This window comes from Rhinoderma darwinii, unplaced genomic scaffold, assembly GCF_050947455.1.
Source record: "Rhinoderma darwinii isolate aRhiDar2 unplaced genomic scaffold, aRhiDar2.hap1 Scaffold_536, whole genome shotgun sequence".
NCBI lineage: Eukaryota > Metazoa > Chordata > Amphibia > Anura > Rhinodermatidae > Rhinoderma > Rhinoderma darwinii.
The window spans coordinates 87385-100149 of NW_027464085.1; the positions used below are offsets into that span (position 1 = coordinate 87385).

A 12765-nucleotide genomic window follows, 5' to 3' on the forward strand; every position below is an offset into this window, starting at 1 on the left:
TGACCTCTGGGTGGCCAAGAGGATTGGATACTCCTCTCTCCCTTATCAGCTGCCTTTGGTTTTGTGGCTTTCCTATGTGATGCTTTATCTGAATGTTAGTGCAGAGTGTAACGTAAAGTGTAGGACCTGTGCCTTTGCTGTACTATGTTGTGCTACTTTGAGCCTGTTTCAAAGATATTGATTGATTGATTGATTGGGCTGGTTGACGGTATACTGTATGCTTGTGATTTGACCACTGATTGTTAACAAAGCTGTTTTCAATCCAAAAAGGTGGATGCAGACAGGTGATCTTTGGCCTGCTTCGGACCAAAAACCAGGAAAAATCCTCAGCGACTTAGTAGGGCCTCTTGTGAGGGGAGCCTGTCTGGCAGGCGCTATGCAACTCATACTTACCTGGCAGGGGAGATACCATGATCACTAAGGTGGTTCTCCCAGGGTGAGGCTCATCCATTGCACTTCGGGTGTGCTGACCCCTGCGATTTCCCCAAATGCGGGAAACTCGACTGCATAATTTGTGGTAGTGGGGGACTGCGTTCGCGCTTTCCCCTGATTTACTCTGGTGAAAAACAGTGCTTATTATTCAATGCTGACTGTTACTAGTCAGAGGTACTTGTATGCTTGTGATTTAACCACCGATTGTCAACAAAGCTGTTTTTCAATCCAAAATGTGGTATATTATCTCTTTATATTTAGCTGTATACGCAGCCTTTGTCTCCCCCTCGTGGATGAACAACAGTGTGATCAGTGAAGATTCTTTTTCTGCTGGGCTTCAAGAAGTCAGGGCATGGCGAGCCTTTCCCTAACCTAACCTATCCTTCCTCTCTGTCTCACAGGTGACGGCATGCAACTGTGGGGAATGCTTCATCGGCACGGCAATGCTCTGACCAGAAGCCGCCGCCCCATATGCTAATACCCTGGTTGCTGTGCATCTTGGAAGTGCTTAGACTTGAGCCTGTGTCTTATGGAATTTGGGGTGCCTGCACACCCCCGGCTCCGTACAATGAGGTGCATCCGTTTTTTGGCGCAGTTGGATGCAGACAGGTGATCTTTGGCCTGCTTCGGACCAAAAACCAGGAAAAATCCTCAGCGACTTAGTAGGGCCTCTTGTGAGGGGAGCCTGTCTGGCAGGCGCTATGCAACTCATACTTACCTGGCAGGGGAGATACCATGATCACTAAGGTGGTTCTCCCAGGGTGAGGCTCATCCATTGCACTTCGGGTGTGCTGACCCCTGCGATTTCCCCAAATGCGGGAAACTCGACTGCATAATTTGTGGTAGTGGGGGACTGCGTTCGCGCTTTCCCCTGATTTACTCTGGTGAAAAACAGTGCTTATTATTCAATGCTGACTATTACTAGTCAGAGATACTTGCTAGATCGATCGATCGAGCGAGCCAGCCATCAATTGACCTCTGGGTGGCCAAGAGGATTGGATACTCCTCTCTCCCTTATCAGCTGCCTTTGGTTTTGTGGCTTTCCTATGTGATGCTTTATCTGAATGTTAGTGCAGAGTGTAACGTAAAGTGTAGGACCTGTGCCTTTGCTGTACTATGTTGTGCTACTTTGAGCCTGTTTCAAAGATATTGATTGATTGATTGATTGGGCTGGTTGACGGTATACTGTATGCTTGTGATTTGACCACTGATTGTTAACAAAGCTGTTTTCAATCCAAAAAGGTGGATGCAGACAGGTGATCTTTGGCCTGCTTCGGACCAAAAACCAGGAAAAATCCTCAGCGACTTAGTAGGGCCTCTTGTGAGGGGAGCCTGTCTGGCAGGCGCTATGCAACTCATACTTACCTGGCAGGGGAGATACCATGATCACTAAGGTGGTTCTCCCAGGGTGAGGCTCATCCATTGCACTTCGGGTGTGCTGACCCCTGCGATTTCCCCAAATGCGGGAAACTCGACTGCATAATTTGTGGTAGTGGGGGACTGCGTTCGCGCTTTCCCCTGATTTACTCTGGTGAAAAACAGTGCTTATTATTCAATGCTGACTATTACTAGTCAGAGATACTTGCTAGATCGATCGATCGAGCGAGCCAGCCATCAATTGACCTCTGGGTGGCCAAGAGGATTGGATACTCCTCTCTCCCTTATCAGCTGCCTTTGGTTTTGTGGCTTTCCTATGTGATGCTTTATCTGAATGTTAGTGCAGAGTGTAACGTAAAGTGTAGGACCTGTGCCTTTGCTGTACTATGTTGTGCTACTTTGAGCCTGTTTCAAAGATATTGATTGATTGATTGATTGGGCTGGTTGACGGTATACTGTATGCTTGTGATTTGACCACTGATTGTTAACAAAGCTGTTTTCAATCCAAAAAGGTGGATGCAGACAGGTGATCTTTGGCCTGCTTCGGACCAAAAACCAGGAAAAATCCTCAGCGACTTAGTAGGGCCTCTTGTGAGGGGAGCCTGTCTGGCAGGCGCTATGCAACTCATACTTACCTGGCAGGGGAGATACCATGATCACTAAGGTGGTTCTCCCAGGGTGAGGCTCATCCATTGCACTTCGGGTGTGCTGACCCCTGCGATTTCCCCAAATGCGGGAAACTCGACTGCATAATTTGTGGTAGTGGGGGACTGCGTTCGCGCTTTCCCCTGATTTACTCTGGTGAAAAACAGTGCTTATTATTCAATGCTGACTATTACTAGTCAGAGATACTTGCTAGATCGATCGATCGAGCGAGCCAGCCATCAATTGACCTCTGGGTGGCCAAGAGGATTGGATACTCCTCTCTCCCTTATCAGCTGCCTTTGGTTTTGTGGCTTTCCTATGTGATGCTTTATCTGAATGTTAGTGCAGAGTGTAACGTAAAGTGTAGGACCTGTGCCTTTGCTGTACTATGTTGTGCTACTTTGAGCCTGTTTCAAAGATATTGATTGATTGATTGATTGGGCTGGTTGACGGTATACTGTATGCTTGTGATTTGACCACTGATTGTTAACAAAGCTGTTTTCAATCCAAAAAGGTGGATGCAGACAGGTGATCTTTGGCCTGCTTCGGACCAAAAACCAGGAAAAATCCTCAGCGACTTAGTAGGGCCTCTTGTGAGGGGAGCCTGTCTGGCAGGCGCTATGCAACTCATACTTACCTGGCAGGGGAGATACCATGATCACTAAGGTGGTTCTCCCAGGGTGAGGCTCATCCATTGCACTTCGGGTGTGCTGACCCCTGCGATTTCCCCAAATGCGGGAAACTCGACTGCATAATTTGTGGTAGTGGGGGACTGCGTTCGCGCTTTCCCCTGATTTACTCTGGTGAAAAACAGTGCTTATTATTCAATGCTGACTATTACTAGTCAGAGATACTTGCTAGATCGATCGATCGATCGAGCGAGCCAGCCATCAATTGACCTCTGGGTGGCCAAGAGGATTGGATACTCCTCTCTCCCTTATCAGCTGCCTTTGGTTTTGTGGCTTTCCTATGTGATGCTTTATCTGAATGTTAGTGCAGAGTGTAACGTAAAGTGTAGGACCTGTGCCTTTGCTGTACTATGTTGTGCTACTTTGAGCCTGTTTCAAAGATATTGATTGATTGATTGATTGGGCTGGTTGACGGTATACTGTATGCTTGTGATTTGACCACTGATTGTTAACAAAGCTGTTTTCAATCCAAAAAGGTGGATGCAGACAGGTGATCTTTGGCCTGCTTCGGACCAAAAACCAGGAAAAATCCTCAGCGACTTAGTAGGGCCTCTTGTGAGGGGAGCCTGTCTGGCAGGCGCTATGCAACTCATACTTACCTGGCAGGGGAGATACCATGATCACTAAGGTGGTTCTCCCAGGGTGAGGCTCATCCATTGCACTTCGGGTGTGCTGACCCCTGCGATTTCCCCAAATGCGGGAAACTCGACTGCATAATTTGTGGTAGTGGGGGACTGCGTTCGCGCTTTCCCCTGATTTACTCTGGTGAAAAACAGTGCTTATTATTCAATGCTGACTATTACTAGTCAGAGATACTTGCTAGATCGATCGATCGAGCGAGCCAGCCATCAATTGACCTCTGGGTGGCCAAGAGGATTGGATACTCCTCTCTCCCTTATCAGCTGCCTTTGGTTTTGTGGCTTTCCTATGTGATGCTTTATCTGAATGTTAGTGCAGAGTGTAACGTAAAGTGTAGGACCTGTGCCTTTGCTGTACTATGTTGTGCTACTTTGAGCCTGTTTCAAAGATATTGATTGATTGATTGATTGGGCTGGTTGACGGTATACTGTATGCTTGTGATTTGACCACTGATTGTTAACAAAGCTGTTTTCAATCCAAAAAGGTGGATGCAGACAGGTGATCTTTGGCCTGCTTCGGACCAAAAACCAGGAAAAATCCTCAGCGACTTAGTAGGGCCTCTTGTGAGGGGAGCCTGTCTGGCAGGCGCTATGCAACTCATACTTACCTGGCAGGGGAGATACCATGATCACTAAGGTGGTTCTCCCAGGGTGAGGCTCATCCATTGCACTTCGGGTGTGCTGACCCCTGCGATTTCCCCAAATGCGGGAAACTCGACTGCATAATTTGTGGTAGTGGGGGACTGCGTTCGCGCTTTCCCCTGATTTACTCTGGTGAAAAACAGTGCTTATTATTCAATGCTGACTATTACTAGTCAGAGATACTTGCTAGATCGATCGATCGATCGAGCGAGCCAGCCATCAATTGACCTCTGGGTGGCCAAGAGGATTGGATACTCCTCTCTCCCTTATCAGCTGCCTTTGGTTTTGTGGCTTTCCTATGTGATGCTTTATCTGAATGTTAGTGCAGAGTGTAACGTAAAGTGTAGGACCTGTGCCTTTGCTGTACTATGTTGTGCTACTTTGAGCCTGTTTCAAAGATATTGATTGATTGATTGATTGGGCTGGTTGACGGTATACTGTATGCTTGTGATTTGACCACTGATTGTTAACAAAGCTGTTTTCAATCCAAAAAGGTGGATGCAGACAGGTGATCTTTGGCCTGCTTCGGACCAAAAACCAGGAAAAATCCTCAGCGACTTAGTAGGGCCTCTTGTGAGGGGAGCCTGTCTGGCAGGCGCTATGCAACTCATACTTACCTGGCAGGGGAGATACCATGATCACTAAGGTGGTTCTCCCAGGGTGAGGCTCATCCATTGCACTTCGGGTGTGCTGACCCCTGCGATTTCCCCAAATGCGGGAAACTCGACTGCATAATTTGTGGTAGTGGGGGACTGCGTTCGCGCTTTCCCCTGATTTACTCTGGTGAAAAACAGTGCTTATTATTCAATGCTGACTATTACTAGTCAGAGATACTTGCTAGATCGATCGATCGAGCGAGCCAGCCATCAATTGACCTCTGGGTGGCCAAGAGGATTGGATACTCCTCTCTCCCTTATCAGCTGCCTTTGGTTTTGTGGCTTTCCTATGTGATGCTTTATCTGAATGTTAGTGCAGAGTGTAACGTAAAGTGTAGGACCTGTGCCTTTGCTGTACTATGTTGTGCTACTTTGAGCCTGTTTCAAAGATATTGATTGATTGATTGATTGGGCTGGTTGACGGTATACTGTATGCTTGTGATTTGACCACTGATTGTTAACAAAGCTGTTTTCAATCCAAAAAGGTGGATGCAGACAGGTGATCTTTGGCCTGCTTCGGACCAAAAACCAGGAAAAATCCTCAGCGACTTAGTAGGGCCTCTTGTGAGGGGAGCCTGTCTGGCAGGCGCTATGCAACTCATACTTACCTGGCAGGGGAGATACCATGATCACTAAGGTGGTTCTCCCAGGGTGAGGCTCATCCATTGCACTTCGGGTGTGCTGACCCCTGCGATTTCCCCAAATGCGGGAAACTCGACTGCATAATTTGTGGTAGTGGGGGACTGCGTTCGCGCTTTCCCCTGATTTACTCTGGTGAAAAACAGTGCTTATTATTCAATGCTGACTATTACTAGTCAGAGATACTTGCTAGATCGATCGATCGAGCGAGCCAGCCATCAATTGACCTCTGGGTGGCCAAGAGGATTGGATACTCCTCTCTCCCTTATCAGCTGCCTTTGGTTTTGTGGCTTTCCTATGTGATGCTTTATCTGAATGTTAGTGCAGAGTGTAACGTAAAGTGTAGGACCTGTGCCTTTGCTGTACTATGTTGTGCTACTTTGAGCCTGTTTCAAAGATATTGATTGATTGATTGATTGGGCTGGTTGACGGTATACTGTATGCTTGTGATTTGACCACTGATTGTTAACAAAGCTGTTTTCAATCCAAAAAGGTGGATGCAGACAGGTGATCTTTGGCCTGCTTCGGACCAAAAACCAGGAAAAATCCTCAGCGACTTAGTAGGGCCTCTTGTGAGGGGAGCCTGTCTGGCAGGCGCTATGCAACTCATACTTACCTGGCAGGGGAGATACCATGATCACTAAGGTGGTTCTCCCAGGGTGAGGCTCATCCATTGCACTTCGGGTGTGCTGACCCCTGCGATTTCCCCAAATGCGGGAAACTCGACTGCATAATTTGTGGTAGTGGGGGACTGCGTTCGCGCTTTCCCCTGATTTACTCTGGTGAAAAACAGTGCTTATTATTCAATGCTGACTGTTACTAGTCAGAGGTACTTGTATGCTTGTGATTTAACCACCGATTGTCAACAAAGCTGTTTTTCAATCCAAAATGTGGTATATTATCTCTTTATATTTAGCTGTATACGCAGCCTTTGTCTCCCCCTCGTGGATGAACAACAGTGTGATCAGTGAAGATTCTTTTTCTGCTGGGCTTCAAGAAGTCAGGGCATGGCGAGCCTTTCCCTAACCTAACCTATCCTTCCTCTCTGTCTCACAGGTGACGGCATGCAACTGTGGGGAATGCTTCATCGGCACGGCAATGCTCTGACCAGAAGCCGCCGCCCCATATGCTAATACCCTGGTTGCTGTGCATCTTGGAAGTGCTTAGACTTGAGCCTGTGTCTTATGGAATTTGGGGTGCCTGCACACCCCCGGCTCCGTACAATGAGGTGCATCCGTTTTTTGGCGCAGTTGGATGCAGACAGGTGATCTTTGGCCTGCTTCGGACCAAAAACCAGGAAAAATCCTCAGCGACTTAGTAGGGCCTCTTGTGAGGGGAGCCTGTCTGGCAGGCGCTATGCAACTCATACTTACCTGGCAGGGGAGATACCATGATCACTAAGGTGGTTCTCCCAGGGTGAGGCTCATCCATTGCACTTCGGGTGTGCTGACCCCTGCGATTTCCCCAAATGCGGGAAACTCGACTGCATAATTTGTGGTAGTGGGGGACTGCGTTCGCGCTTTCCCCTGATTTACTCTGGTGAAAAACAGTGCTTATTATTCAATGCTGACTATTACTAGTCAGAGATACTTGCTAGATCGATCGATCGAGCGAGCCAGCCATCAATTGACCTCTGGGTGGCCAAGAGGATTGGATACTCCTCTCTCCCTTATCAGCTGCCTTTGGTTTTGTGGCTTTCCTATGTGATGCTTTATCTGAATGTTAGTGCAGAGTGTAACGTAAAGTGTAGGACCTGTGCCTTTGCTGTACTATGTTGTGCTACTTTGAGCCTGTTTCAAAGATATTGATTGATTGATTGATTGGGCTGGTTGACGGTATACTGTATGCTTGTGATTTGACCACTGATTGTTAACAAAGCTGTTTTCAATCCAAAAAGGTGGATGCAGACAGGTGATCTTTGGCCTGCTTCGGACCAAAAACCAGGAAAAATCCTCAGCGACTTAGTAGGGCCTCTTGTGAGGGGAGCCTGTCTGGCAGGCGCTATGCAACTCATACTTACCTGGCAGGGGAGATACCATGATCACTAAGGTGGTTCTCCCAGGGTGAGGCTCATCCATTGCACTTCGGGTGTGCTGACCCCTGCGATTTCCCCAAATGCGGGAAACTCGACTGCATAATTTGTGGTAGTGGGGGACTGCGTTCGCGCTTTCCCCTGATTTACTCTGGTGAAAAACAGTGCTTATTATTCAATGCTGACTATTACTAGTCAGAGATACTTGCTAGATCGATCGATCGAGCGAGCCAGCCATCAATTGACCTCTGGGTGGCCAAGAGGATTGGATACTCCTCTCTCCCTTATCAGCTGCCTTTGGTTTTGTGGCTTTCCTATGTGATGCTTTATCTGAATGTTAGTGCAGAGTGTAACGTAAAGTGTAGGACCTGTGCCTTTGCTGTACTATGTTGTGCTACTTTGAGCCTGTTTCAAAGATATTGATTGATTGATTGATTGGGCTGGTTGACGGTATACTGTATGCTTGTGATTTGACCACTGATTGTTAACAAAGCTGTTTTCAATCCAAAAAGGTGGATGCAGACAGGTGATCTTTGGCCTGCTTCGGACCAAAAACCAGGAAAAATCCTCAGCGACTTAGTAGGGCCTCTTGTGAGGGGAGCCTGTCTGGCAGGCGCTATGCAACTCATACTTACCTGGCAGGGGAGATACCATGATCACTAAGGTGGTTCTCCCAGGGTGAGGCTCATCCATTGCACTTCGGGTGTGCTGACCCCTGCGATTTCCCCAAATGCGGGAAACTCGACTGCATAATTTGTGGTAGTGGGGGACTGCGTTCGCGCTTTCCCCTGATTTACTCTGGTGAAAAACAGTGCTTATTATTCAATGCTGACTATTACTAGTCAGAGATACTTGCTAGATCGATCGATCGAGCGAGCCAGCCATCAATTGACCTCTGGGTGGCCAAGAGGATTGGATACTCCTCTCTCCCTTATCAGCTGCCTTTGGTTTTGTGGCTTTCCTATGTGATGCTTTATCTGAATGTTAGTGCAGAGTGTAACGTAAAGTGTAGGACCTGTGCCTTTGCTGTACTATGTTGTGCTACTTTGAGCCTGTTTCAAAGATATTGATTGATTGATTGATTGGGCTGGTTGACGGTATACTGTATGCTTGTGATTTGACCACTGATTGTTAACAAAGCTGTTTTCAATCCAAAAAGGTGGATGCAGACAGGTGATCTTTGGCCTGCTTCGGACCAAAAACCAGGAAAAATCCTCAGCGACTTAGTAGGGCCTCTTGTGAGGGGAGCCTGTCTGGCAGGCGCTATGCAACTCATACTTACCTGGCAGGGGAGATACCATGATCACTAAGGTGGTTCTCCCAGGGTGAGGCTCATCCATTGCACTTCGGGTGTGCTGACCCCTGCGATTTCCCCAAATGCGGGAAACTCGACTGCATAATTTGTGGTAGTGGGGGACTGCGTTCGCGCTTTCCCCTGATTTACTCTGGTGAAAAACAGTGCTTATTATTCAATGCTGACTATTACTAGTCAGAGATACTTGCTAGATCGATCGATCGAGCGAGCCAGCCATCAATTGACCTCTGGGTGGCCAAGAGGATTGGATACTCCTCTCTCCCTTATCAGCTGCCTTTGGTTTTGTGGCTTTCCTATGTGATGCTTTATCTGAATGTTAGTGCAGAGTGTAACGTAAAGTGTAGGACCTGTGCCTTTGCTGTACTATGTTGTGCTACTTTGAGCCTGTTTCAAAGATATTGATTGATTGATTGATTGGGCTGGTTGACGGTATACTGTATGCTTGTGATTTGACCACTGATTGTTAACAAAGCTGTTTTCAATCCAAAAAGGTGGATGCAGACAGGTGATCTTTGGCCTGCTTCGGACCAAAAACCAGGAAAAATCCTCAGCGACTTAGTAGGGCCTCTTGTGAGGGGAGCCTGTCTGGCAGGCGCTATGCAACTCATACTTACCTGGCAGGGGAGATACCATGATCACTAAGGTGGTTCTCCCAGGGTGAGGCTCATCCATTGCACTTCGGGTGTGCTGACCCCTGCGATTTCCCCAAATGCGGGAAACTCGACTGCATAATTTGTGGTAGTGGGGGACTGCGTTCGCGCTTTCCCCTGATTTACTCTGGTGAAAAACAGTGCTTATTATTCAATGCTGACTGTTACTAGTCAGAGGTACTTGTATGCTTGTGATTTAACCACCGATTGTCAACAAAGCTGTTTTTCAATCCAAAATGTGGTATATTATCTCTTTATATTTAGCTGTATACGCAGCCTTTGTCTCCCCCTCGTGGATGAACAACAGTGTGATCAGTGAAGATTCTTTTTCTGCTGGGCTTCAAGAAGTCAGGGCATGGCGAGCCTTTCCCTAACCTAACCTATCCTTCCTCTCTGTCTCACAGGTGACGGCATGCAACTGTGGGGAATGCTTCATCGGCACGGCAATGCTCTGACCAGAAGCCGCCGCCCCATATGCTAATACCCTGGTTGCTGTGCATCTTGGAAGTGCTTAGACTTGAGCCTGTGTCTTATGGAATTTGGGGTGCCTGCACACCCCCGGCTCCGTACAATGAGGTGCATCCGTTTTTTGGCGCAGTTGGATGCAGACAGGTGATCTTTGGCCTGCTTCGGACCAAAAACCAGGAAAAATCCTCAGCGACTTAGTAGGGCCTCTTGTGAGGGGAGCCTGTCTGGCAGGCGCTATGCAACTCATACTTACCTGGCAGGGGAGATACCATGATCACTAAGGTGGTTCTCCCAGGGTGAGGCTCATCCATTGCACTTCGGGTGTGCTGACCCCTGCGATTTCCCCAAATGCGGGAAACTCGACTGCATAATTTGTGGTAGTGGGGGACTGCGTTCGCGCTTTCCCCTGATTTACTCTGGTGAAAAACAGTGCTTATTATTCAATGCTGACTATTACTAGTCAGAGATACTTGCTAGATCGATCGATCGAGCGAGCCAGCCATCAATTGACCTCTGGGTGGCCAAGAGGATTGGATACTCCTCTCTCCCTTATCAGCTGCCTTTGGTTTTGTGGCTTTCCTATGTGATGCTTTATCTGAATGTTAGTGCAGAGTGTAACGTAAAGTGTAGGACCTGTGCCTTTGCTGTACTATGTTGTGCTACTTTGAGCCTGTTTCAAAGATATTGATTGATTGATTGATTGGGCTGGTTGACGGTATACTGTATGCTTGTGATTTGACCACTGATTGTTAACAAAGCTGTTTTCAATCCAAAAAGGTGGATGCAGACAGGTGATCTTTGGCCTGCTTCGGACCAAAAACCAGGAAAAATCCTCAGCGACTTAGTAGGGCCTCTTGTGAGGGGAGCCTGTCTGGCAGGCGCTATGCAACTCATACTTACCTGGCAGGGGAGATACCATGATCACTAAGGTGGTTCTCCCAGGGTGAGGCTCATCCATTGCACTTCGGGTGTGCTGACCCCTGCGATTTCCCCAAATGCGGGAAACTCGACTGCATAATTTGTGGTAGTGGGGGACTGCGTTCGCGCTTTCCCCTGATTTACTCTGGTGAAAAACAGTGCTTATTATTCAATGCTGACTATTACTAGTCAGAGATACTTGCTAGATCGATCGATCGAGCGAGCCAGCCATCAATTGACCTCTGGGTGGCCAAGAGGATTGGATACTCCTCTCTCCCTTATCAGCTGCCTTTGGTTTTGTGGCTTTCCTATGTGATGCTTTATCTGAATGTTAGTGCAGAGTGTAACGTAAAGTGTAGGACCTGTGCCTTTGCTGTACTATGTTGTGCTACTTTGAGCCTGTTTCAAAGATATTGATTGATTGATTGATTGGGCTGGTTGACGGTATACTGTATGCTTGTGATTTGACCACTGATTGTTAACAAAGCTGTTTTCAATCCAAAAAGGTGGATGCAGACAGGTGATCTTTGGCCTGCTTCGGACCAAAAACCAGGAAAAATCCTCAGCGACTTAGTAGGGCCTCTTGTGAGGGGAGCCTGTCTGGCAGGCGCTATGCAACTCATACTTACCTGGCAGGGGAGATACCATGATCACTAAGGTGGTTCTCCCAGGGTGAGGCTCATCCATTGCACTTCGGGTGTGCTGACCCCTGCGATTTCCCCAAATGCGGGAAACTCGACTGCATAATTTGTGGTAGTGGGGGACTGCGTTCGCGCTTTCCCCTGATTTACTCTGGTGAAAAACAGTGCTTATTATTCAATGCTGACTATTACTAGTCAGAGATACTTGCTAGATCGATCGATCGAGCGAGCCAGCCATCAATTGACCTCTGGGTGGCCAAGAGGATTGGATACTCCTCTCTCCCTTATCAGCTGCCTTTGGTTTTGTGGCTTTCCTATGTGATGCTTTATCTGAATGTTAGTGCAGAGTGTAACGTAAAGTGTAGGACCTGTGCCTTTGCTGTACTATGTTGTGCTACTTTGAGCCTGTTTCAAAGATATTGATTGATTGATTGATTGGGCTGGTTGACGGTATACTGTATGCTTGTGATTTGACCACTGATTGTTAACAAAGCTGTTTTCAATCCAAAAAGGTGGATGCAGACAGGTGATCTTTGGCCTGCTTCGGACCAAAAACCAGGAAAAATCCTCAGCGACTTAGTAGGGCCTCTTGTGAGGGGAGCCTGTCTGGCAGGCGCTATGCAACTCATACTTACCTGGCAGGGGAGATACCATGATCACTAAGGTGGTTCTCCCAGGGTGAGGCTCATCCATTGCACTTCGGGTGTGCTGACCCCTGCGATTTCCCCAAATGCGGGAAACTCGACTGCATAATTTGTGGTAGTGGGGGACTGCGTTCGCGCTTTCCCCTGATTTACTCTGGTGAAAAACAGTGCTTATTATTCAATGCTGACTGTTACTAGTCAGAGGTACTTGTATGCTTGTGATTTAACCACCGATTGTCAACAAAGCTGTTTTTCAATCCAAAATGTGGTATATTATCTCTTTATATTTAGCTGTATACGCAGCCTTTGTCTCCCCCTCGTGGATGAACAACAGTGTGATCAGTGAAGATTCTTTTTCTGCTGGGCTTCAAGAAGTCAG

The 12765-nt window shown here is 47.5% G+C and overlaps 19 non-coding genes across 19 annotated transcripts; all 19 read left to right on the top strand.

Annotated features, from left to right (window-relative positions):
• The first annotated feature begins 385 nt into the window (after positions 1-385).
• On the top strand, positions 386-549 carry LOC142722520 (U1 spliceosomal RNA). Its single transcript, XR_012874811.1, has one exon. It is a non-coding gene; the product is annotated as a U1 spliceosomal RNA (small nuclear RNA).
• A 593-nt stretch (positions 550-1142) lies between these two features.
• On the top strand, positions 1143-1306 carry LOC142722522 (U1 spliceosomal RNA). The gene has a single exon (XR_012874812.1). It is a non-coding gene; the product is annotated as a U1 spliceosomal RNA (small nuclear RNA).
• Positions 1307-1789: 483 nt separating this feature from the next.
• Positions 1790-1953, top strand: LOC142722523 (U1 spliceosomal RNA). The gene has a single exon (XR_012874813.1). It is a non-coding gene; the product is annotated as a U1 spliceosomal RNA (small nuclear RNA).
• Positions 1954-2436: 483 nt separating this feature from the next.
• LOC142722524 (U1 spliceosomal RNA) lies at positions 2437-2600 on the top strand. Its single transcript, XR_012874814.1, has one exon. It is a non-coding gene; the product is annotated as a U1 spliceosomal RNA (small nuclear RNA).
• A 483-nt stretch (positions 2601-3083) lies between these two features.
• LOC142722525 (U1 spliceosomal RNA) lies at positions 3084-3247 on the top strand. The gene has a single exon (XR_012874815.1). It is a non-coding gene; the product is annotated as a U1 spliceosomal RNA (small nuclear RNA).
• A 487-nt stretch (positions 3248-3734) lies between these two features.
• Positions 3735-3898, top strand: LOC142722527 (U1 spliceosomal RNA). Its single transcript, XR_012874818.1, has one exon. It is a non-coding gene; the product is annotated as a U1 spliceosomal RNA (small nuclear RNA).
• Positions 3899-4381: 483 nt separating this feature from the next.
• On the top strand, positions 4382-4545 carry LOC142722528 (U1 spliceosomal RNA). Its single transcript, XR_012874819.1, has one exon. It is a non-coding gene; the product is annotated as a U1 spliceosomal RNA (small nuclear RNA).
• Positions 4546-5032: 487 nt separating this feature from the next.
• On the top strand, positions 5033-5196 carry LOC142722529 (U1 spliceosomal RNA). The gene has a single exon (XR_012874820.1). It is a non-coding gene; the product is annotated as a U1 spliceosomal RNA (small nuclear RNA).
• A 483-nt stretch (positions 5197-5679) lies between these two features.
• LOC142722530 (U1 spliceosomal RNA) lies at positions 5680-5843 on the top strand. Its single transcript, XR_012874821.1, has one exon. It is a non-coding gene; the product is annotated as a U1 spliceosomal RNA (small nuclear RNA).
• A 483-nt stretch (positions 5844-6326) lies between these two features.
• LOC142722531 (U1 spliceosomal RNA) lies at positions 6327-6490 on the top strand. Its single transcript, XR_012874822.1, has one exon. It is a non-coding gene; the product is annotated as a U1 spliceosomal RNA (small nuclear RNA).
• Positions 6491-7083: 593 nt separating this feature from the next.
• LOC142722533 (U1 spliceosomal RNA) lies at positions 7084-7247 on the top strand. The gene has a single exon (XR_012874823.1). It is a non-coding gene; the product is annotated as a U1 spliceosomal RNA (small nuclear RNA).
• Positions 7248-7730: 483 nt separating this feature from the next.
• Positions 7731-7894, top strand: LOC142722534 (U1 spliceosomal RNA). The gene has a single exon (XR_012874824.1). It is a non-coding gene; the product is annotated as a U1 spliceosomal RNA (small nuclear RNA).
• A 483-nt stretch (positions 7895-8377) lies between these two features.
• Positions 8378-8541, top strand: LOC142722535 (U1 spliceosomal RNA). The gene has a single exon (XR_012874825.1). It is a non-coding gene; the product is annotated as a U1 spliceosomal RNA (small nuclear RNA).
• A 483-nt stretch (positions 8542-9024) lies between these two features.
• Positions 9025-9188, top strand: LOC142722536 (U1 spliceosomal RNA). The gene has a single exon (XR_012874826.1). It is a non-coding gene; the product is annotated as a U1 spliceosomal RNA (small nuclear RNA).
• A 483-nt stretch (positions 9189-9671) lies between these two features.
• LOC142722537 (U1 spliceosomal RNA) lies at positions 9672-9835 on the top strand. The gene has a single exon (XR_012874827.1). It is a non-coding gene; the product is annotated as a U1 spliceosomal RNA (small nuclear RNA).
• A 593-nt stretch (positions 9836-10428) lies between these two features.
• Positions 10429-10592, top strand: LOC142722539 (U1 spliceosomal RNA). Its single transcript, XR_012874830.1, has one exon. It is a non-coding gene; the product is annotated as a U1 spliceosomal RNA (small nuclear RNA).
• Positions 10593-11075: 483 nt separating this feature from the next.
• LOC142722540 (U1 spliceosomal RNA) lies at positions 11076-11239 on the top strand. Its single transcript, XR_012874831.1, has one exon. It is a non-coding gene; the product is annotated as a U1 spliceosomal RNA (small nuclear RNA).
• A 483-nt stretch (positions 11240-11722) lies between these two features.
• LOC142722541 (U1 spliceosomal RNA) lies at positions 11723-11886 on the top strand. Its single transcript, XR_012874832.1, has one exon. It is a non-coding gene; the product is annotated as a U1 spliceosomal RNA (small nuclear RNA).
• Positions 11887-12369: 483 nt separating this feature from the next.
• On the top strand, positions 12370-12533 carry LOC142722542 (U1 spliceosomal RNA). Its single transcript, XR_012874833.1, has one exon. It is a non-coding gene; the product is annotated as a U1 spliceosomal RNA (small nuclear RNA).
• The last annotated feature ends 232 nt before the right edge of the window (positions 12534-12765 follow it).